The 25,100-nt window shown below is 38.2% G+C and overlaps 1 pseudogene; it reads left to right on the top strand.

The window, feature by feature from the left end:
- Nucleotides 1-23,873: 23,873 nt before the first annotated feature.
- Nucleotides 23,874-24,826, top strand: LOC128067258 (actin-related protein 6-like; annotated as a pseudogene).
- Nucleotides 24,827-25,100: the final 274 nt, after the last annotated feature.

Below are 25,100 nucleotides of genomic sequence, written 5' to 3'. Positions count from 1 at the left end.
GAATCCACAGAACCTATGAATAGGTTGTCCTTCATTGTAAAGAGACTTTGCCATATGATTCTAAAAAGTTTTATTTGCTTTTTTCTTTTCCTAGTTTCTTAAGATGGAAGTTGAAGCTAGTGATTTGAGGGTTTCTTCTCCTCTAAATGGGAACCTACTCCAGAGTTCTTGCCTAGAGAATTCTATGAGCAGAGGAGCCTGGTGGCTTACAGTCCACTAGTCACAAAGAGTCAGACAGGACTGAGAGATTATCACTATCACTTTCTTCTGTAAAATATTTACTTATTTTAAATTTCCCTCTAAATACTTCCTTAGTTGTACACCACAAATCGTGAAATATTGAGTTTTTGCTATTTATCAGTTTAAGGAACTAATTTTAAGTAAATTCTAACTAGCATTTTAGAAGTAACTAAATTCTGATTTTATTTTTTACTTTATTCTTTAATCTTGGTTTGTTTATAAACGTGTTATTTAGTTTAAAATGTTTAATATTTCCCCATTTTCTTTCTGTTATTCATATCTAACTGACTGGCACTGTAGTACAAAAATTCACTTTGCATGACTTAAATCTTTTTAGATTTATTCAGAATTGTTTTATGGCAAAGAATATGAACTTTTTTAGTAAACATTACCTCAGCACTTGAGATTTATGCTGTTTTGGAGTGAAGTAGTTTATAAACGTCAATTAGGTCAAACTGATTAATAACATTATTCAAATTATTTATATTCTTGATTGTTCTGGCTACTTGTACTTTTTAGTTTTCAGTTCTTTTTCTTTTCCTTTTTTATTGAGGTGTAGTTCATTGACAATATTATATTAGTTTCATATGGACAATATAATGATTCAATTTTTTTTATGCATTATTTATTTATTTATTTATTTAATTTTAAAATCTTTAATTCTTACATGTGTTCCCAAACATGAACCCCCCTCCCACCTCCCTCCCCATAACATCTCTGTGGGTCATCCCCATGCACCAGCCCCAAGCATGCTGTATCCTGCGTCAGACATAGACTGGCGATTCAATTCTTACATGATAGTATACATGATAGAATGCCATTCTCCCAAATCATCCCACCCTCTCCCTCTCCCTCTGAGTCCAAAAGTCCGTTATACACAGCTGTGTCTTTTTTCCTGTCTTGCATACAGGGTTGTCATTGCCATCTTTCTAAATTCCATATATATGTGTTTATACTAACACATATATATGATTCAAAATTTTTATAGATTATACTCCATTTATGGTTATTATTAAATACTGGCTCTATTCCCCTATGCTGTACTTTATATCCTTCTGTTTTATTTTATACATAGTATTTTTACTGGTATATTGCTCTTGCCCACTGGTAACCACTAATTTCTTTATATTTTACATTTTTTCTATTGTTGTCTTAAAATACACCACTTTTTTTCTGATTATCTAATCTGTTGAAAATCCTATCTATTGTATTTTTATCTCAGAAACATATTTTTCATCTCTTAGTATTTGATTTGTGTCTCTTTATATTTTCCAGGACTCTACTTAATATGTTCAAAGTTCTCTCTATCTTCTTGAACATATAGATTACACTTATAATAACCATTCTAGGTTATTTTCTATCAGTTTTGTCAACTGTTTAATATATGACTCAGTTTTGATGGATTACACTTTCCCTCCTTATGGATTTTATTTCCCAGTTTGCATGCCCAATAATTTTTTTATTCCATGCCAAAATATGTGAATTTTACCTTGTCAATTGCAGGATATTTTTCCAGTTTATACATATTTTTGTATCAGTTCAGTTCAGTTCAGTTCAGTCGCTCAATTGTGTCCAACACTTTTCGACCTATGATCGCAGCATGCCAGGCCTCCCTGTCCATCACCAACTCCCGGAGTTCACTCAGACTCCCGTTCATCGAGTCCGTGATGCCATTCAGCCATCTCATCCTCGGTCGTCCCCTTCTTCTCCTGCCCCCAATGCCTCCCAGCATCAAAGTATTTTTCAATGAGTCAACACTTCGCATGAGGTGGACAAATATTGGAGTTTCAGCTTTAGCATCATTCCTTCCAAAGAAATCCCAGGGTTGATCTCCTTCAGAATGGACTGGTTGGATCTCCTTGCAGTCCAAGGAACTCTCAAGAGTCTTCTCCAACACCGCAGTTCAAAAGCATCAATTCTTTGGAGCTCTGCCTTCTTCACAGTCCAACTCTCCCATCCATACATGACTACTGCAAAAACCATAGCCTTTACTAGACGGACCTTAGTTGGCAAAGTAATGTCTCTGCTTTTGAATATGCTATCTAGGTTGGTCATAACTTTTCTTCCAAGGAGTAAGCGTCTTTTAATTTCATGGCTACAGTCACCATCTGCAGTGATTTTGGAACCTCAAAAAACAAAGTCTGATACTGTTTCCACTGTTTCTCCATCTATTTCCCATTGAGTGATGGGACCGGATGCCATGATCTTCGTTTTCTGAATGTTGAGCTTTAAGCCAATTTCTTCACTCTCCTCTTTCACTTTCATCAAGAGGCTTTTTAGTTCCTCTTCATTTTCTGCCATAAGGGTAGTGTCATCTGCATATCTGAGGTTATTGATATTTCTTCTGGCAATCTTGATTCCAGCTTGTGTTTCTTCCAGTCCAGCCTTTCTCATGATGTATTCTGCATAGAAGTTAAATAAGCAGGGTGACAGTATACAGCCTTGATGTACTTCCTTTCCTATTTGGAACCAGTCTGTTATTCCATGTCCAGTTCTAACTGTTGCTTCCTGACCTGCATAGAGATTTCTCAAGAGGCAGGTCAGGGGGTCTGCTATTCCCATCTCTTTCAGAATTTTCCAGTTTATTGTGATCCACACAGTCAAAGGCTTTGGCATAGTCAATAAAGCAGAAATAGATGTTTTTCTGGAACTCTCTTGCTTTTTCCATGATCCAGCGGATGTTGGCAATTGGATCTCTGGTTCCTCTGCCTTTTCTAAAACCAGCTTGAACATCAAGAAGTTCATGGTTCATGTATTGCTAAAGCCTGGCTTGGAGAATTTTGAGCATTACTTTACTAGCGTGTGAGATGAGTGCAATTGTGCAGTAATTTGAGCATTCTTTGGCATTGCCTTTCTTTGGGATTGGAATGAAAACTGACCTTTTCCAGTCCTGTGGCCACTGCTGAGTTTTCCAAATTTGCTGCCATATTGAGTGCAGCACTTTCACAGCATCATTTTTCAGGATTTGAAATAGCTCTACTGGAATTCCATCACCTCCACTAGCTTTGTTCATAGTGATGCTATCTGAGGCCCACTTGACTTCACATTCCAATATGTCTGGCTCTAGATGAGTGATCACACCATCGTCATTGTCCGGGTCATGAAGATCCTTTTTGTACAGTTCTTCTGTATATTCTTGCCACCTCTTCTTAATATCTTCTGCTTCTGTTAGGTCCAGACCATTTCTGTCCTTTATCAAGCCCATCTTTGCATGAAATGTTCCTTTGGTATCTCTAATTTTCTTGAAGAGATCTCTAGTCTTTCCCATCTGTTCTTTTCCTCTATTTCTTTGCATTGATTGCTGAAGAAGGCTTTCTTATCTCTTCTTGCTATTCTTTGGAATTCTGCATTTAGATGCTTATATCTTTCGTTTACTCCTTGGCTTTTCACCTCTCTTCTTTTCACAGCTATTAGTAAGGCCTCCCCAAACAGCCATTTTGCTTTTTAGCATTTCTTTTCCATGGGGATGGTCTTGATCCCTGTCTCCTGTACAATGTCACGAACCTCATTCCATAGTTCACCAGGCATTCTACCTATCAGATCTAGTCCCTTAAATCTATTTCTCACTTCCACCGTATAATCATAAGGGATTTGATTTAGGTCATAACTGAATGGTCTAGCAGTTTCCCCTATTTTCTTCAATTTAAGTTGGAATTTGGTAATTAGGAGTTCATGGTCTGAGCCACAGTCAGTTTCTTGTCTTGTTTTTCTCACTGTATAGAGCTTCTCCATCTTTTGCTGCAGAGAATATAATCAGTCTGATTTCGGTGTTGACCATCTGGTGATGTCCATGTGTAGAGTCTTCTCTTGTGTTGTTGGAAGAGGGTGTTTGCTATGGCCAGTGCATTTTCTTGGCAAAACTCTATTAGTCTTTGCCCTGCTTCATTCCACATTCCAAGGCCAAATTTGCATGTTACTCCAGGTGTTTCTTGACTTCCTACTTTTGCATTCCAGTCCCCTGTAATGAAAAGGACATCTTTTTTGGGTGTTAGTTCTAAAAGGTCTTTTAGGTCTTCATAGAACCATTCAACTTCAGCTTCTTCAGCATTCCTGGTTGGGGCATAGACTTGAATTACTGTGATATTGAATGGTTTGCCTTGGAGACGAACAGAGATCATTCTGTCATTTTTGAGATTGCATCCAAGTACTGCATTTCGGACTCTTTTGTTGACCATGATGGCTACTCCATTTCTTCTGAGAGATTCCTGCCTGCAGTAGTAGATAAAATGGTCATCTGAGTTAAATTCACCCATTCCAGTCCATTTTAGTTCGCTGATTCCTAGAATGTCGATGTTCACTTTTGCCATCTCTTGTTTGACCACTTCCAATTTGCCTTGATTCATGAGCCTGACATTCCACGTGCCTATGCAACAGTGCTCTTTACAGCTTCTATCACCAGTCACATCCACAACTGGGTATTGTTTTTGCTTTGGCTCCATCCCTCCATTCTTTCTGGAGTTATTTCTCCACTGATCTCCAGTAGCATATTGGGCACCTACTGACCTGGGGAGCACCTCTTTCAGTATCCTATCATTTTGCCTTTTCATACTGTTCATGGGGCTCTCAAGGCAAGAATACTGAAGTGGTTCACCATTTCCTTCTCCAGTGGACCACATTCTGTCAGACCTCTCCACAATGACCTGCCCGTCTTGGGTTACCCCGCGGGCATGGCTTAGTTTCATTGAGTTAGACAAGGCTGTGGTCCTAGGGTGATTAGATTGACTAGATTTCTGCAAGTATGGTTTCAGTGTGTCTGCCCTCTGATGCCCTCTTGCAAGACCTACCATCTTACTTGGGTTTCTCTTACCTTGGGCGTGGGGATATCTCTTCACGGCTGCTCCAGCAAAGCACAGCCGCTGCTCCTTACCTTGGATTGGGGGTATCTCTTCCCACCGCCCTTCCTGACCTTCAACGTGGGATGGCTCCTCTAGGCCCTCCTGCGCCCGGGCAGCCACCACTCCTTGGATGTGGGGTTGCTCCTTCCAGCCGCTGCCCCTGGCCTCAGGCGCCACCCCTGACCTCAGACTCGGGGTGGCTCCTCCCAGCCGCCGTCCCTGGCCTCGGACGGGGGGTGGCTCCTCTTGGCCATTCCTGCACCGTCGCAGCCTGGCACTCTAGGCCGCTGCCCCTGACATCGGACATGGGATAGCTCTCACCTGCGCTTGATTCGTCAGCGGCCACCACCGTCTGTGCTTAATGATTGGATGAATTGTTTGATCATTTTTGATCAGACCTTTTAAGCTTGGGTAGTGCTAGAGCTCATTTGGTTTAGGCTAAAATTTCCCCCACTTTTTGGCAAGAACTTCTTAGTGCTCCAAGAAGTTCCATGAATTACAAGATTTACCACTCTGAGTACAGAGAACGGAAATTATGCCCAACCATATGTGTGTTTTGATTATTGTTTTCTTTAATCCTACTGGTCTTTCGTATTTTTCCTGGCTCTGCATAATTTCTTCACATACATAATCTGACCACTACTCTGTTTATTACTCGTGGTAAATTCCTTTAAGATGTCCAGAATTGTCTCCTATGCCATTTTATCATCTCTGGAAATGTGCTTTTTATACTCTGGACAAACTCACCTCTCCAAATTCCCAGGCCTGTCTCCTAAGCTCTGAGAGACATCTAGCCATTGTCTGGGTTTCTCCTGTGTGCACTATAATCTAGAAATGTTTGTCAGGCAGTAAGCCGGAATAATCACAGGGTTCAACTTTTTTTTTCCTGCCCTCATCTCTCAAATATCTCGGTCCTTTTAATTGAAGTCTAATATCTTGGAAACTGACTTCCTTTTTTTCTTCTTCTTTCATTTTCTGTTATGTCATATGGAAATTTGAATCTAGTCCCTTTTGCTCCATGAAGTACAGCTGATTTACAGCACTGTGTTAGTTTCAGATGCACAGCAAAGTGATTCTTTTTCTAAATGATAAATACATGAGCAAAGATAATAATATGTATATGTATTCATTGTTGTCAGTCGTGTCTGACTCTTTGTGAACTCATGGATTGCTGCTTAAAAAACTTCCCTGTCCTTCACCATATCTAAGAGTTTACTCAAACTTGTGTCAATTGAGTCAATGATGCCATGCAACCTTCTCATCCTCTGTCATCTCCTTCCCCTTCTCCTCTTGCCTTCAGTCTTTCCCAGCATTATTATTTTTTCCAGTGAGTCTGCTCTTCACCTCATGTGGCCAAAGTATTGGGACTTCACCTTCAGCATCAGTCCTCCCAATGAATATTCAGGGTTCATTTACCTTAGGATTAATTGGTTTGATCTCCGTGCTGTCCAATAAACTCTCAAGAGCCTTCTCCAGCAGTTTGAAAGCATCAAATCTTCAGCTCTCAGTCTCCTCTATGGTCCCACCTCTCACATCTATACACGACTATTGATAAAACCACAGCTTTGACTAGATGAACCTGTGTTGGCAAAGTGATGGCTCTGGTTTTTAATACACTAAGTTCATCATAGCTTTTCTTCCCAGGATCAAGCGTCTTTTAATCTCAAGGCTACAGCCACCAACTGCAGTGACTTTGGAGTCCAAGAAAAGAAAGTCTATCACTGTTTTCATTGTTTCCTCTTCTGTTTGCCATGAAGTGGTGGGACTGGATGCCATGATCTTAATATCTTGAATGTTGAACTTTAAACCATCTTTTTACTCTCCTCTTTCACCTTCATCAAAAGGCTCTTTAGTTCCTCTTTGCTTTCTGCCATTAGGGTGGTGTCTTCTGCATATCGGAGGTTGTTCATATTTCTCCCAGCAATATTGATTTCAGCTTGTGTTTCATCCAGCCCAGCATTTTGCATGATGTACTCTTCATATAAGGTAAATAAGCAGGGTGACAATATACATCTTTGATGTACTCCTTTCCCAGTTATCAACCAGTCCAATGTCCCATGTCAGGAAATATATGTATAACATATTTATACTCTTTTTTAAACTTTTTCTTTTTATGTTATTACAAAATATTGAGCATAATTCCATGTGCAATATAGTAGAACCTAATTCAGTTCAGTTCAGTTGCTCAGTCATCTCCAGCTCTTTGCGACCCCATGAATCGCAGCACACCAGGCCTCCCTGTCCATCACCAGCTCCCGGAGTTCACTCCGACTCACATCCATCGAGTCAGTGATGCCATCCAGCCATCTCATCCTGTGTTGTCCGCTTCTCCTGCTGCCCCCAATCCCTCCCAGCATCAGAATCTTTTCCAATGAGTCAACTCTTAGCATGAGGTGGCCAAATTAGTTATGTATTTTATATATAGTAGTGTGCATGTGTTAATCACAACCTCTTCTTTACCCTTTGGTAACCGTAAGTTTGCTTCCTATTCATGTGGGTCTATTTCTGTTTTGTCAATAAGTTTATTGTATCTTTTTTTAAATCCACATATAAGAGATATGATATATATTTTTCCAAATTACTAGGAAAAGGAGTACATCAAGGCTGTATATTGTCACTTTGCTTATTTAATTTATATGAAGAGTACATCATGAGGAACTCTGGGCTGGAAGAAGCACGAGCTGAAATCAAGGTTGCTGGGAGAAATATCAATAACCTCAGATATGCAGAAGACTTTGGACACCTCATGCGAAGAGTTGACTCATTGGAAAAGACTCTGATGCTGGGAGAGATTGGGGGCAGCAGGAGAAGGGGACCACCCAGGATGAGATGGCTGGATGGCATCATGGACTCGATGGACGTGAGTCTGAGTGAACTCCGGGAGATGGTGATGGACAGGAAGGCCTGGCGTGCTGCTTTTCATGGGGTCACAAAGAGTTGGAGACGACTGAGCAACTGAACTGAACTGAACTGAACTGATGCAGATGACACCACCCTTATGGCAGAAAGTGAAGAAAAACTAAAGAGCCTCTTGATGAAAGTGAAAGAGGAGAGTGAAAATGTTGGCTTAAATCTCAACATTCAGAAAACTAAGATCATAGCATTCGGGCCCATCAATTCATGGCAAATAGATGGGGAAACAATGGAAACAATGGCAGACTTTATTTTTTGGGGCTTCAAAATCACTGCAGATGGTGACTGTAGCCATGACATTAAAAGACGATTACTCTTTGGAAGTAAAGTTATGACCAACCTAGACAGCATATTAAAAAGTAGAGACATTACTTTGCCAACAAAAGTCCGTCTAGTCAAGGCTAGTTTTTCCAGTAGTCATGTATGGATGTGAGTCATGTAAGTTCTGGTGGCTCAGAGCTTTAAATGTCTGCCTGGAATGCGGGAGACCCAGGTTTGATCCCTGGGTTGGGAATATCCCCTGGAGAAGGAAAATGGCAACCCACTCCAGTACTCTTGCCTGGAGAATCCCATGGAGGGAGGAGCCTGGTAGGCTACAGTCCATGGGGTCACAAAGAGTCAGACAGGACTAAGCGACTTCAGTTTCACTTTCACTTTTGTATGGATATGAGAGTTGGGCTATAAAGATAGCTGAGAGGCGAAGAATTGATGCTTTTCAACTGTGGTATCAGAGAAGATTCTTGAGAGTCCCTTGGACTGCAAGGAGATCCAGCCAGTCCATCCTAAAGGAGATCAGTCCTGGGTGTTCATTGGAAGGACTGATGTTGAAGCTGAAACTCCAGTACTTTGGCCACCTGATGCGAAGAGCTGACTCATTTGAAAAGACCCTGATGCTGGGAAAGATTGAGGGCAAGAGGAGAAGGGGACGACAGAGGATGAAATGGTTGGATGGCAAATCATCAACACAATGGACATGTGTTTGGGTGGACTCCAGGAGTTGATGATGGGCACGACTGTGCAACTAAACTGAACTGAACTGAGATAAAAAGTTCTGACTTCAATGTTGATAGAAAAGCATTTTAATTACTGATGTGTCAAATCCAAGTAACAATTTTGTGGGAGGTCATGAAGGATGTCATACATATCATGTCACCTACCAACATAATTATCATGCAAATCAAGGTGATATCTCATTACTTTTACCTGACTAATTGAGACAAGGATGAGGATGTTATAGTTAATTAGCTTTAAGTTATCTTTTATCCATACAATTCAACAATAATAACATAACCTTAAGTTGATTGTAAAGTTTCCTTCCCTTTAACTTATTTGGTCACTAGAGAATGCAGATTCAATCTATTATGGCCAGTTAGGAACCTTCTCACTACATTATTGACAATTAATTGAATTGACTGACCACATTGTGTTTTTTGTTGTCAGTTTCTCATATTTAAGGAACAATAAACTTTACTTGATATTTTTCTTTGGTTTCCTCTTAATTGTGTATTTCTTCCATAGATTGTAGTGTGGATTTCAGGCTTATTGTAAAATGATTTTATGATTATATTTTATTCTTTGCTGTCTAGAAATATAAAACCCTTGAGACATTAATGTTCTTGACTGTAGATAGGAGTTCACTCCTTACAACAGGACAGAACACAGTCATCACTCTCAGCATTGGCCCATGGCAAGTACTACAGGCAGGTGAATCAGTGAATTATTTCAGGCAGATGGCAAGGCAGGCTTGTGTGGAAGAGGCAAATTATCAGTATTTTATTCTTACTGACTATGCTTCCTAGTAATAAGGGCAAAATAATTATCTCAGATGTGAGACATCTCCCATTTTAGCACTTAATGTGTTATCCTATCTGCACAGGACCTTAATGGACACTCTGGCAAGGAAAAGAGTTGATAGGAACCAAGGATGACATGAATGAATACAAATGCCCCACTAGAAGTACAGTGAAGAGAAGGGAATAGATTTTGGCATTTTTTCTTATTCTTCTCACTTTTATTTATTCCTCTTATTTTTGAAGAGCATAGTTATAAAGAGTAAGTTCCAAAACAAGATAATTAACAGTATAAAACTAGACATCTAAGTCCTGTTATGACCCATGAATTGCTGGATAAGAGAGGATAAAAAGAGAAAGGGAGGCAAAGCCTTCACTATTGTTTCCCTCCACCTCATTTTTGTTAGTGTTCCTAAAAGTTTAAAGAACTCAAATTCTTTTGGCTTTCCTTGGTTAAGCTTGTCCATCCTCTCATTTCCGAAAGTCCTTGGTATCCACTTCATAACACACAGAAAAGCAGAGTTGCTTTCACTGTTACTTAATTAATGTCTTATTTTAAAAACTTTCAAAGCACTTTAAAATACAGTAATTTGTTTAGTTTATTATAGATGTAATTATGCACTTCCCTTTCCACCACTGCAAATAGTAAGTCTTCAATGACAAAACTTGCTTATTTAGATAAAATGAATCTTTATTTTATTAAATTTTAATAATTTCATGTATTCTATAATTATATAATTCCAATATTCCTAGATAAAAATACATTGAGTAAAGATAACAGCTATTATTTAAATTTCCTACTAATATTTTACTTTTTTATAATCATCAACCATTCTTTAATATCTTTAACAATATACCACTGATAAAAACTGGAGTTAAAATGATAGGGAAATTTTATATCTTTCTTTTGTGGAGATGCTGAGGAAAACTGCTTGTGCTACATTTCACCTTTTGAAGACTCTCTGAAGACCATTGCTTGTCCACATTCATCCCTCTTCTAACTTCTTGAGCTTTTGGATTAAAATGGTGGTACTTACTGAATAACACACTCTTTTCAATGTACTTCTAATTTTTTCTCATGTGGCTGTATTTCTCCCCAGAAAGAATGCAGACTCTTAGCAGTGAGTAGTTATTGGGCATGATAGTCTTTCTCATCAAATTAATTCAAGTAGAGCCAACATTGAGATGTGGATTAATTAATTAATGTGAGTTAAAATTTAGAGACGAAATAATATCTTATGAAGGCATTCAGTTCAGTTCAGTTCAGTCACTCAGTCGTGTCCGACTCTTTGTGACCCCATGAATAGCAGCACGCCAGGCCTCCCTGTCCATCACAATCTCACGGAGTTTACTCTTATATGAGTTTTACAAAGGAAATTAATCCTATTTATCTGAAGAATATCTGACTTTAAACAGTGACCTAGTATGGAGGCCCTGTCTGGCATTTTACCTGACTCGACTAGTGCCCAAACTCAGCTCAACCATTTGTTCTGGCAACAGATAGCAAGGAGTTTATAAGACCCACAGAAACCTGGAAACCTAATTAAACCTGAGGAACCATGCTCCAATTATGAGAAAAAGAAAGAAGCATTTTCAGGGAGTTAGAATGGTTACAAATAGTGGAAGTGCAGGATGCTGATAGGAAAGCAGTAGCTTTAAAAAAAAAGGAGGCAGTTTTCATGTGGAGCACTCTCTGTAGGTCTAGGGTCTGTGGATCTATACCATGTAGGCTTCAAAGTGGGAAAAAATGCACGCCTAGAAATTTACAAGACATTTAGAGACTTGTGAGAAAAACTTGTATTTATGTCTTAGATAAAACATAAAAACTTTTAATATATTGTTTGCCATTATTGTTCTGTCTTGGTACCTGTTTGAAAGGTGATTCTGGGACCCAGTTTCCCTGTTGAGGAAGAGAGTTTCCCCCACACCAGTAGTTCTCCACATACTATCAGAGGGTCTTACAAGTCAACTCAATTCTGACACTATCTACACAGAGACAGCATCAGATACCACAGGTTAAAGATTCAGTCCTGTAAGACTGCTTCCCTTGGACTACAAGGAGATCAGACCAATCAGTTCTAAGGAAATCAGCCCTGAATTATCATTAGAAGAACTGATGCTGAAGCTGAAACTCCAATACTTTGGCCACTTGATGCAAAGAGCCAACTCATTGGAAAAGACCCTGATGCTGGGAAAAATTGCAGGCAAAAGTAGAAGGGTGAGGTAGAGGATGAGACAATTAGATAGCATTACCATCTCAATGGACTTGAAATTGAGCAAACTCCAGGAAATAGTGGAGGACAGAGGAGCCTGGCATGCTACAGTCAATGGGGTCGCAGAGTCAGACATGACTGAACAGCAACATTTCTTAGCAGTACCAGCTACATGACCACTACTTTTATGCTTGCTTCTGAACATCCTATGTTTCAAATAAAGATACTGTACTGTATATGGTACTGTACAGTAAAGTACACAAAAGCACAAACACTTATAGAAGTTGCATGCATATGACAATGTAAGTCAGATATGTGAATTAACTAACTCATGTGATTGGACATGTGAATGCATTTTTGCATCCTTGAAAATGTGTGACTTGAATGTTCATATGTAGAAGACTCACTGTGCTTATGATATGCTCTCAGAAAAAAAAAAAAGTGCTCCTTTTCTAGAATCAAAAAAAATAAAAACCAAAAAACAAAGTTTATTGGGATAATGTTAAGTTTGAGCATTCAATAGAAATATGAAATTATTGTATGGTCTATGCTGATAAAATTGGAATACATTCAACACTACAGAGTATTAAAAACAATTGTCTGTTGACTGTTTGCAGAATGGCTACTATAGCTGAACTACTAATTAAGCTCATAGTGGCACATCATAAGAAATAGATGATGCTTTTGGCCTTAGGGATACTTTGTTTCATATGGTAGTTGGACATTAAAGTGATTTTTCTTAAATAAAAGAAATAAAATACTGAAAAGAAAGTTAAAAATTCTTTTATTACCTTCTCCTTAGGGATAATCACTACCATAAATTTGCTGTAGACTCTTCCATCCTTTTTTACAATTTAATATATGAATACATACATAAACATTATCTTGCATTGCTCAGTGTGTTTTAAAATTATATAATTTGTCATACTATTTACATGCTGAATTTTCTTAATGTTTAGAAATCCATTCTATCTATCTTATGTATATATGTAGTATTTAGTTTAAAGCCTGTCATGTGGATTTGGGGCTTCTGGCCCAGGTTGCAGAAACAGAAGAAGATTCACTAAAACACAGGGGAAAAGAGTCAAACTAACTTCAAATCCATGCACTTTTTTGAACCAATTAGAGTCTCAAATTTGGAGAGCAAACAACTGTCCCCAAAATCTAGAGTTGGTAGCTGTGGGAACAGAATTGACACAAGCTTGTTCTTATCCTGGGAAGAAGTAATAGACACTGGAAAAGAGTCAAGTTATAAGAGTTGATAATTTGGTTAAAGGCAAGTATGAGTTAACAAGACAGAATGAAAACCTGAGAGCAACAGAATTTGGGGAATAACAGGCTCTTTATCGACAAATGCCACCAGATAGAAAGTTTGTAGCAATCTTAAAAAGTACCTATTGTGGTACAGAGGTACTTTGGGAATGGCAGTCATGCAGAAGTGGCAGGAAATTTTGTCTAGACTCTTCTTCCCTATCTCCATAATAGAACAAAGCCTTATATGGAGAGGGAAAAGACCATAAGCCTTACTATCATAAAGTCTTGATGAAAAGTCATTGTAGCTGGGAGAAAGGAGAAAAGAACAAGAGGGGAAAAACAGAAGAACAAGATTGTAAGCTGGTCCTATAGCTACAGATGAGGGATGGGCAGGAGAACTGAGACGGCTCAACCCCCAAGATTCAGGAACATGATGCTTCTCTGTCAGAGGTTGAATCTGAATAACAGGGTATACACTCCCTCAGAGCCTCTACCACCAAGCTAACAATCTTCAAGACAATAAGTACTGCTAACAAAAAGAAAAAAGGCAAGAGAGGTAAAAGAATGAACAAAGAGATCCACTCCAAGGCACAGAGCCAAAAGAAGACTTAAAATTAAAAACTGAACATACTTTATTCTTCCAAACCAATACTTACACTAACTGAAGCCTATGACAGCACACAAAGGTGAACGACAGCAACAACAAAAATGACAAATTTTAAACCCAGCTCAATTTCTATCTAAACTAACTCAAAACCTGCATCAGAAGACTAGCAGAACTTATGCTTATTTCCAGGCTTACAATGTCTTTATATCAGTCTCTACTGATTTATATAATGTCTAAATTTCAAAAATATAATATTAACACAAGGTATAAGTGAAATGAAGTTGTTTAGTCATGTCCAACTCTTTGTGACCGCATGGGCTAGCCCACCAGGCTCCTTGGTCCATAGGATTTTCCAGGCATGAATACTGGAGAGGGTCCCATTTTCAGAAACATACTCAGAAAAAGCAAAACAATCATAAAAACTGAACTCATGTACGCCAAGATGTTGAAATTGCCAGACAAGAAATTCAAAGTAACTATGACCAATGTGTTAAAGATTTTCATGGAAATACAGGAGAACATGAAATCAAAGAGTTAGTTTCAGTAGAAAAGATGGAAACTATTGAAAAGAGACAGATGGAAGTGCTACAATTAACAAATCACAGTATCAGAGATGAAAAATGCTTTTCATGGGATCAGTAGACATGACACAATGGAAGAGAGAATCAAAGAACTTGATCAATAGATCAATAAGAGATCTATTGACCTCTATCAGTTCAGTTCAGTCACTCAGTCATGTCTGACCCTTTGTGACCCCATGAATCGCAGCACACCAGGCCTCCCTGTCCATCACCAAATCCCGGAGTTCACTCAGACTCACGTCCATCGAGTCAGTGATGCCATCCAGCCATCTCATCCTCTGTCGTCCCCTTCTCTTCCTGCCCCCAATCCCTCCCAGCATTAAAGTATTTTCCAATGAGTCAACTCTTCTCATGAGGTGGCCAAAGAACTGGAGTTTCAGCTTTAGCATCATTCCTTCCAAAGAAATCCCAGGGCTGATCTCCTTCAGAATGGACTGGTTGGATCTCCTTGTAGTCCAAGGGGCTCTCAAGAGTCTTCTTCAACACCACAGTTCAAAGCATCAATTCTTCGGCACTCAGCCTTCTTCACAGTCCAACTCTCACATCCGTACATGACCACAGGAAAAACCATAGCCTTGAGTAGATGGACCTTAGTCGGCACAGTAATGTCTCTGCTTTTGAATATGCTATCTAGGTTGGTCATAACTTTTCTTCCAAGGAGTAAGCGTCTTTTAATTTCATGGCTGCAGTCACCAACTGCAGTGATTTTGGAGCCCAAAAAAATAAAGTCTGACACTATTTCCCTTGTTTCCCCATCTATTTCCCATCAAGTGATGGGACCAGATGCCATGATATTCATTTTCTGAATGTTGAGCTTTAAGCCAACTTTTTCACTCTCCTCTTTCACTTTCATCAAGAGGCTCTTTAGCTCCTCTTCACTTTCTGCCATAAGGGTGGTGTCATCTGCATATCTGAGATTATTTATATTTCTCCCGGCTATCTTGATTCCAGCTTGTGCTTCTTCCAGCTCAGTGTTTCTCATGATGTACTCTGCATATAAATTAAATAAGCAGGGTAAAAATATACAGCCTTGACGTACTCCTTTTCCTATTTGGATCCTGCCTGTTGTTCCATGTCCAGTACTAACTGCTGCTTCCTGACCTCTATAGATCAATAGAAATTACCCTAACTGAAATGTAAAGTGGTAAAAACAGTGGAAAATATTTTAAAAAGAGCATCTAAGAATTGTTGGACAATATCAGATACCCTAGTATATTTGTGATTATATTCTCAGAATGAAAAGAGACCAAAAATATTTGAAGGTATAATGTCTGAGAATATTTCACATTTAACAATGGACACCAAACCACAAATGCTCAAAGAACACAAAGCAGGATAAAATAAATATCACCCCAGCCTCGCCCCAAAGAGAGTATTTTGAAGACAATCAGAGGGAAGAAAAAGGAACATTTTAATCAGAGAACAAGACAGGACTAACAGCCAGATTCTTGTCAGAAACCCAGTAAGCTAGAAGACAATGAAATAATGTTCTGTCATCAATTTATTTTCCCTCAGTTCCAAATTGATCCCCAATATCTTGATATTTGAAAACTGTACTGGCCTTTTATATTTCCTTGGCTTGTAGGTATGATGCTAAACTTTGTTCTCAAAAGGCATCAGAGAGACATTTTATAAGGAAATAATTTGGGGACTCCAGTGAGTTCCAAATAGGTTCTTGCAGTGTCCATGGCTTTTCCTGTGCTTACCTAGAATGTGGATGGCTTCTCCTGCATATGCTTACTGATTTGAACAGTCATCAGTTCAGTTCCTTTCAGTCGCTCAGTCACGTCCAACTCTTTGTGACCTCACTATGAATTGTAGCATGCCAGGCCTCCCTGTCCATCACCAACTCCCAGAGTTCACTCAAACTCATGTTCATCGAGTCAGTGATGCCATCCAGCCATCTCATCCTCTGTCGTCCCCTTTTCCTCCTACCCTAATCCCTCCCAGCATCAGAGTCTTTTCCAATGAGTGAACTCTTCGCATGAGGTGGCCAAAGTACTGGAGTTTCAGCTTGAGCATCGTTCCTTCCAAAGAACACCCAGGACTGATCTCCTTTAGAATGGACTGGTTGGATCTCCTTTCAGTCCAAGGGACTCTCAAGAGTCTTCTCCAACACCACAGTTCAAAAGCATCAATTATTTGGCGAGCAACATCAAGAAGCTTGGAGATTTCCCTGACAACTCTGTTGGAAGATTTAATAGCAAAATATCCTCAGTGAGCTATATTACTGTGAGCAACCTTTTCTGACACCCTAGAGGCCATATTCCTAGAAAGGTCCAAATAGTGGATTTTCATCACATTCTGCCAAAGCAGGACCATTTCTATTCTCTTACATTCAATGAGCCAAAGTCATGACATCTCCAATAAATCTGGGTGTTAGTCCTAGGATGAAGGCGCTTCCTTTCTTGTTCTATCTCAGCCTACGGATAAGCACTACTTTCTATATTTGCTTTACAATTCTCTGAATTCTTCCTAACCAAACTTTTGTTTCTCTGATTCTCTGTTTTAATCTAAAAATTCTTTATATTAAATTTTACCTGTTCATATCGCTGTATTTTTGGTAGTGTTATTAACCCTGGTTGATATACTATAGCACATACTCAAGACCCTCCCCCCATCCACGATAGCTTTCCTTACCCCTTCCATAGTTTTCCTCTTCTATATGTGGTTTTTTACTTCCAGGTCTTCAGAAGAGAGACAGAGGAACACAGAGAGAAAAATAAATAGCTCAGAAGTGGATTATGCGACTTATTCCCACACTTTAGGCACCAACCTAGATGCAAGTAAGCTAGTAGAGTATTACTATATTATTCCCAGGAAGAAAATATTGGTTTAATAAGTACGTAGCCAGCCTCTGCAACAAAATATTAAACTTCCTGTGTTCTAAACTGAAGTATGTAATACTTCTCTCACCACCCACAAATCTTTCCCTTTTTTTTTTTTAATCTCTTTCTCAGTAAGTGTTACAATCATTTACTATTTATCAGTCAAAAACCCTGTGGTCACTCATAATGCCTGGCTCTCTTAAATTTCAACTCTATCAGTGGATTCTGTTGCAAATCTAATTACCTTCCTCATGTGTCAGCCACATGAATCTCTGCCCTGGACTCCTGCAATGAACTCCTAATTTCTACTTGGCTTTCCTGCTATCACTTTTTCTTTACAGTATATTCTCTTCAGAGGAGTCAGAGGCAGTTTCCAAAACCTAAAAATGTCATGTGATGATCCCAATCTCATCCTATCAGCAGTTCCCCATTACGTTTGACTGAAATTAAAGTATTTTCCTTGGCCTACCAGTTTCTACAAAGTCTGATGCTGAGTTACATTCCTTAACCCTCACACAGTAACTCTTGCAGTTTCTGTCTCTTTTCTTGTTCCCTATCCCAAGAATGATCATGTATTTGTTATTTTAATTGGCATATTTTGTACATTCAGATTCAAATGTAAACATCTCAGAAAATCCATCTTCATTATCAGTCGAAAATATCACCTATTTTGATTGTCCTACGTGTCATACAACAAATCACTACCAGACATCATTATATATTTTTTCTATTTTATTAATATCTTAATCACTAAAACATAAGTTTCATACAACAAAGGATTTTATTTATCATTTCTAAGAGTGCCTCTAAAGTTATAGAAGTTGAAAAACTTATTAATATTAGTTGAATGGATCTATGATGAGAATGTATCAGTCAGCCACACTTGGGTGGATGTGAGGTGAAAAAAGGAAGCAGAATTGACAAAAAGTCTTTCACATTTTTTGAATAAGGAAACAAGTATAGTACATTTGGGAAACTATAATTTTCAGTGAACAAAGAAAATAGAATGTGAAAATATTAATGATGAAAGATGAGAGGCATGAGACAGGGTTTAGATACAGAACTGCAGTGCTTGGATTTTGTTACAAGCAGAATAAAAAACACATTAGTTGTTTTACTTTAGTAGGGAAGCCAACTGATCAGATCTGTGGCTTAAGAGGATCTCATCAGCTGTATTGTGAATACATTAGAGAGAAGAGATTGAAAGAAAATTACACCAGTGTTAACCAGTAGTCTAGCTTAGATGTGGATCTGGTTTGGATCAAGATGATGGTGGCTGGAATAAGGAACAGAAAGATCAAAGGATGCTTCAGAAATGAAATCAACAGAATATAGTTTTGGGGATTTTTTTTTTTTTAATGTGAGAATGAGAAGCAAGTGTAGATCTTCAAATAAAAAAGAAGTTAATTCCAACTCCCCCCAGTTAACAAAAATGTCACTTTCTAGTTTTTACCTTCAATCACAGAGAAAAATGCCAATAGTTAGTCTCTTTAAATTTTGTGAAAACAAAATCTATATGATGATAAAAGTGGCTTTCTTAGTCATGAAAATGAACATCATCCCACTTGTTATTTTAATTGAATGTTTTTTTGTGTTCAGTAGGTCAAGGAACCACCCTTCCCAAAGACTCCTAAATATTCCCACAATTTGCTACCAAAGTGTTCTTGGGTAAAACAACATTCACAAACCCTTGAGGGAAATAAAAAAAAAATAGATAAACACCCGCCAGACACTGGGAGCTGTTTAAATATTATTATAACATGCAATATAATTACAACAATTCAATCTCCTGGAAAATGCAATAACCAATTTCCCTGCTTGGTACAAGGAAAGTGAATGTGAAGAGTCCAGGTCATACAACTTTATCTCTGGTATTTTGTCAAACAATGAACTGCTACTATGTATAAGGAGGATATTTTAATGAAATTTTACAGTCATAATTCTTGTCTCATTTTCCCCTCAACACATCAGAATACCATTTCAAAAATAAGCCCAAGGAATTCCTTAATTTTATAAGTAGAAATAAATGGTTAGGTATGGGAAGGAGTGGTATTTTTGAAGCAAGTCCAACATTTTGAAAATGGTAATTTGAAATTAAGCATAGTTTCAGACATAGAAAATAAATTTATGGTTACCAAAAGGGAAATGAAGGAAAAAGTTAGGAGTTTGGGATTATCACATACACACTACTATATATAAAATAGATAATCAACAAGGACCTTTTTTAGAGCACAGGAAACTATACTAAATATCTTGTAATAACCTATCATAGAAAAAGAATATATATATATACACACACACACACACACACACACGCATATATATATATATGCATAACTGAATGACATTGCTGTACACCCGGCACTAACACAAAGTTATAAATCAACTACATATCAATAAAAAATGTTTAAAAAAGAAAAATTAAGCATGATTTCAATATCAAGATCTTTTTTCTTACACATCTTACAACTTCAAAGCTGGTTATAAAATTTGTGGAGCCCAGTGTAAAATGAAAATGTGGAATCCCTTTTTCAAAAAGTATTAAGACTTTTAAAATGACAACAGTAGAACACTAAACAGAGTCAGAGGCCCTTTTGCGATTAAGGTCTTGCTCCTAAATTTGAAAAAAAAGTTCTTCACTTTGATCTTTATTTGTAAATAATTGTGAGTTGAATTTTTCTTTTCATTTTAGATAGCTCATCCTGTAACTCTGCTTTTCCAGCCAGGCAAACTATGTTCCTGAAAAGGCAACCTGATCTAACATGGTTAACTGACAACCTGGGCATTTCTTTATATCACTGACTATAAAAACAAACTCTAATCATGATAGATTTTTTTTTTTTGACAAGACAAAAGATTTTATTTCAGTTTTCTGCAGAGTCATTCAGTCTCCTTTCTACCTACCTCCCCAGTCCCAACACAATTAGTAATAGAAGCTGCTGCTGCTGCTGCTGCTGCTGCTGCTGCTGCTGCTGCGTTGCTTCAGTCTTGTTCGACTCTGTGCGACCCCATAGACGGCAGCCCACCAGGTTCCCCCATCCCTGGGATTCTCCAGGCAAGAACATTATGAAATAGCATCACCCACTCAATGGACATGAGTTTGAAAAAATTCCAGGATAGTGAAAGACAAGAAAGCCTGGCATACTGCAGTCCACGGGGTGCCAAAGAATTTGACACAATTTAGCAACTGAACAACAACTAATGACATGAGTCTCATCTCTTTAACAAGACTCTCAACTCTTTAATTTGCCATCTTAAGCTATCTATATCTGAAAAACTGCTGCTTATTTCAACAATTGTAACAGACATGACCAGCCACTCCACCTAAAACATTTGTTGATTAAGAAAGACAGTTGTTAAAAGTTAGATCAGACACTGTTATACTGAATTTACTGACCAGTGCATTTAAAATGGCTGATCTAGTAATCCTTTGTTTTCTAAAGTTGGTGAGATCCTCAGCTGTTGCAATGGCTCTGCACCGAAAAGAGGAACAGGGGGAAGGAACTGTTTCCTCACCAGCCTTTCCACAAGATTAAGTTCCTCCCTCTCTCATCCTGCAAGGCTGTTTCTAATTTCACAGGAGACCTTGAAGGCTCTGCTTTTTCTCTATCTCACAAACTAGAGATCCTCTTTACTCTCACTTTTTTTTTCTATTTTATTTATTGACACATCAAATCACTACATCCAACCCTCATATTAGTTACTCCCACACCACCTCTTTCAGGTAACATACACACACACATATGCACACACTCATGTGTGCATGCACACACACACACACACACACACACACACACACACACACACACACCTCTATACTAAATTCTCCAGTCTCACCAGAATGGAATATATGACAGACTGGAAAAACTCATGATAAAATTAAAATATGCATTCCATATAGCCACAAATGACAGTGTTCCTTTTATTCAGCATGGGACAGAGTAGAGGAAATCTGCTTATGCAATTATCCACCACCTCCTTTCTTGTTGAAATGCCAAATGGCAGATTTGACCACTGTTATACTGTTATTTTCCTATAAAAGGTTAATTTCCAATGTAATATTGCCTTTGAAGCCAGGCTTATTCAATGTGAGATGAAGTGGAGATGTGTTGATTACTTAATATCTGTGAATATCACTGATATTTTATTTTTAAAAACTGTTCAATTTTAAATTTTATTTTAAAATTATTCATCTTTAAACATCTTCTATTTTAAGAAAAATAGTAGCTTCTATTATACAGATCTGGAGAAGGCAATGGCACCACATTCCAGTACTCTTGCCTGGAAAATCCTGTGGACAGAGGAGACTGGTAGGCTGCAGTCCATAGGGTTGTTACCTGTCGGACATGACTGAGCGATTTCACTTTCACTTTTATGCATTGGAGAAGGAAATGGCAACCCACTTCAGTATTCATCCCAGGGATGGGGAGCCTAGTGGGCTGTCGTCTATGGGGTCACAGACTCCGACACGACTGAAGTGACTTAGCAGCAGCAGCAGCAGCAGCAGCAGCAGCATTATACAAATCTAACTTTGTTTTCTTTTCTGTCTTCTCTCTTTTAAAAATAAATTTTTGCTAACTTCATCATATCTCTGGACTATTTTGTCTTTCAATCACACAAGTCAATCTCTATGGTCCAAAACAGAAATTTCTTCTTTTTCAAACTACAAAATGTTCTAAAAATTCATTTGTAACCTATGTTTACTTGTAATCATACTTTTAATAATCATTCTAATCTATGTTTACTCCTCATTTTTTCAAAAGAGCATCTTTCTGACTTTCAGTTCAGTTCAGTTCAGTCGCTCAGTCATGTCCCACTCTTTGCGACCCCGTGAATCGCAGCACACCAGGCCTCCCTGTCCATCACCAACTCCCGGAGTTCACTCAGACTCGCATCCATAGAGTCAGTGATGCCATCCAGCCATCTCATCCTCTGTCATCCCCTTCTCTTCCTGCCCCCAATCCCTCCCAATATCAAAGTCTTTTCCAATGAATCAACTCTTTGCATGAGGTGGCCAAAGTACTGGAGTTTCAGCTTGAGCATCATTCCTTCCAAAGAAATCCCAGGGTTGATCTCCTTCAGAATGGACTGGTTGGATCTCCCTGCAATCCAAGGGACTCTCAAGAGTCTTCTCCAACACCACAGTTCGAAAGCATCACTTCTTCATCTCTCAGCCTTCTTCACAGCCCCACTCTCACATCCATTCATGACTACTGCAAAAACCATAGCCTTGACTAGACGGAACTTAGTCGGCAAAGTAAGGTCTCTGCTTTTGAATATACTATCTAAATCAATCATTAATTTATGAGTTATGATCCTTGGTGGACAGAAAGTGAAACTGAAAGTTGCTCAGTTCCTTTCAGTTCAGTTCAGTCGCTCAGTAGTCTCCAACCTTTTGAGACCCCATGAATCACAGCACGCCAGGCCTCCCTGTCTATCACCAGCTCCCAGAGTTTACCCAAACTCATGTCCATTGAGTCGGTGATGCCATCCAGCCATCTCATCCTCTGTTATCCCCTTCTCCTCCTACCCCCAATCTCTCCCAGCATCAGGGTCTTTTCCAATGAGTCAACTCTTCGCATGAGCTGGCCAAAGTTCTGGAGTTTCAGCTTCAGCATCATTCCTTCCAATGAACACCCAGGACTGATCTCCTTTAGGATGGACTGATTGGATCTCCTTGCAGTCCAAGGCACTCTCAAGAGTCTTCTTCAATACCACATTTCAAAAGCATCAATTTTTCAGTGCTCAGCTTTCCTCACAGTCCAATTCTCACATCCATACATGACCACTGGAAAAACCATAGCCTTGACTAGACGGACCTTTGTTGGCAAAGTAATGTCTCTGCTTTTGAATACGCTATCTAGGTTGGTCATAACTTTCCTTCCAAGGAGTAGGTGTCTTTTAATTTCATGGCTGCAATCACCATCTACAGTGATTTTGGAGTCATGTCTAATTCTTTGTGACCCCATGGACTATACAGTCCATGGAATTCTCCAGGCCAGAACACTGGAGTGGGTAGCCTTTCCTTTCTCCAGGGTATCTCTCCAACTCAGGAATATAACCTAGTTTTCCCTTACTGCTTGCAATTCTTTATAAGCAAATCATTTAATTTTAACTTGTATCATAGCTGCTTAAATAGATTTGCTTGACTCAGTTACTGTGATTTTCTTTTACCTTTACTTTTGCAAAATATCTCTCAAATAAAATCCTTTGAAAATGCTAAACCACAAAGCAAATTGCATTATTATTTCTATAATCATGCATACATACACATACACCTTCAAAAAAAAGAGAAAGAGAGAGAATTAATTTAATCTCATGCTTGTTTCCGTTAAATCTGAGCATAAAATGTATCTTTTACATCTCAGGATCAAGATTATGGTCTTAGTTAGAAAGCATTTGGGTTCTGTAAAAAGGTCACAGATGAAGATGTTATCATACAATAAATGCTAATTTGTTTGGTAAGCTGAAAATCTATGCAATAAAATTTTGTTTCTAATGTGAGTGGAAAAATCAGAAAAGAAAGCAATAGCGGCTAGGTTTTTGCTAAAATGACAATCTTAGTGCTGGATATCAGAGCTTACATAGCCAAAATCGGTTATAGTCATGAAAATGTCTCTTTGTCTTTTAGATATTAATATTATTAGCATAGAATCATATTTTAACTTCACTTCAAAAATCATTGAATGCAATCTTATTTGAAGAATACAAGTTTCTAGCAGTATTAAAAGTAGATTTTGGGGGCTCTCCATGCACATAGTTATTTCCAAGATAATTGTTCCAAAGTACGCTGTATCATCGTAGGAGTGGATATTCTTTTAGACATGTATTTCCTTATTTTAGAAGTAAAAAGAAAAAATAAGTAATAAGACAAATATTAACAAATCATCTAAAAGAGATCATACCTTACAGGCAGTTACATGTTATGAACGAAACACGGGACTGACCAAGGGAAAGAAGATGTATACTTTTTGTCTCAGAATTTTTGTAGAGAGATAGGTGTTGCCAAGTTGAAAGAAGAAAATGTGTTAACATTGACTATGTTTTGCCTGACTTTACTGCAGTTTTAAAGGGCTTCTGTAAGCCAAGAGAAGAGATGGTGTTAAGTGGAAAATATGAATCTGGGGAAAAAATTATTCGGGCCAATGAGAGATTTGCTGTTCCAGAAATACTTTTTAATCCTTCTGATATAGGCATTCAAGAAATGGAGATTCTGTCCTATTCAATTCAGAACAAAAATAATGCTGTCTTATTTTTTAAAAAACATTGTTTGACAGGAGGAAAGTCTGGTCTCTTTTCCCAGGATTTGGTCAGAAATTCGATGGTTCAATCCAACAGATTCCAATGTTTCTGTTGTGGTGCCTGACAACCCTATTATTTATGCCTGGGAAGGTGGAAAATTGGTATCAGCGAATGATGATTTTGAAGATACAGTGGTAATAAGAAAATATTATGAAGAAAATGGACATAGCATCTGTGAAGAGAAACTTTGTATTGAAGAACCGTTTCTTAAAGTACTGACTGATTGTGATAAAAGTTTAAGTGTTCTTTTTAAAGGAAGTTAAGGACCTGTGTTACTGCTCATCCTAAGATAACATCTTGAATTTAGATAAATACTTTGATCCATGGTTAATTTTCAAAGGTTTCTTAGCTAGGTTAGTAAGTAGACTGTAACTCGGCCCATATTTTCATTTAAGAGCTAGACTTACTGTAACAATGATTATGCCATTTCTAAGAGAAAGTTATCTTTTATTAAAAGATGAAAGAGTGAGTGCAATTTAAGTTAAATTCTTTATAGCCAAAAGCTCAAACTTAACTGTCCCACTGGTCAGATTCCCT

The sequence above is a fragment of the Budorcas taxicolor genome, chromosome 22 (assembly GCF_023091745.1).
Source record: "Budorcas taxicolor isolate Tak-1 chromosome 22, Takin1.1, whole genome shotgun sequence".
Classification (NCBI taxonomy): domain Eukaryota; kingdom Metazoa; phylum Chordata; class Mammalia; order Artiodactyla; family Bovidae; genus Budorcas; species Budorcas taxicolor.
Note: the sequence above shows the minus strand (reverse complement) of the source record. Positions and strands in the feature narration are given on the sequence as shown.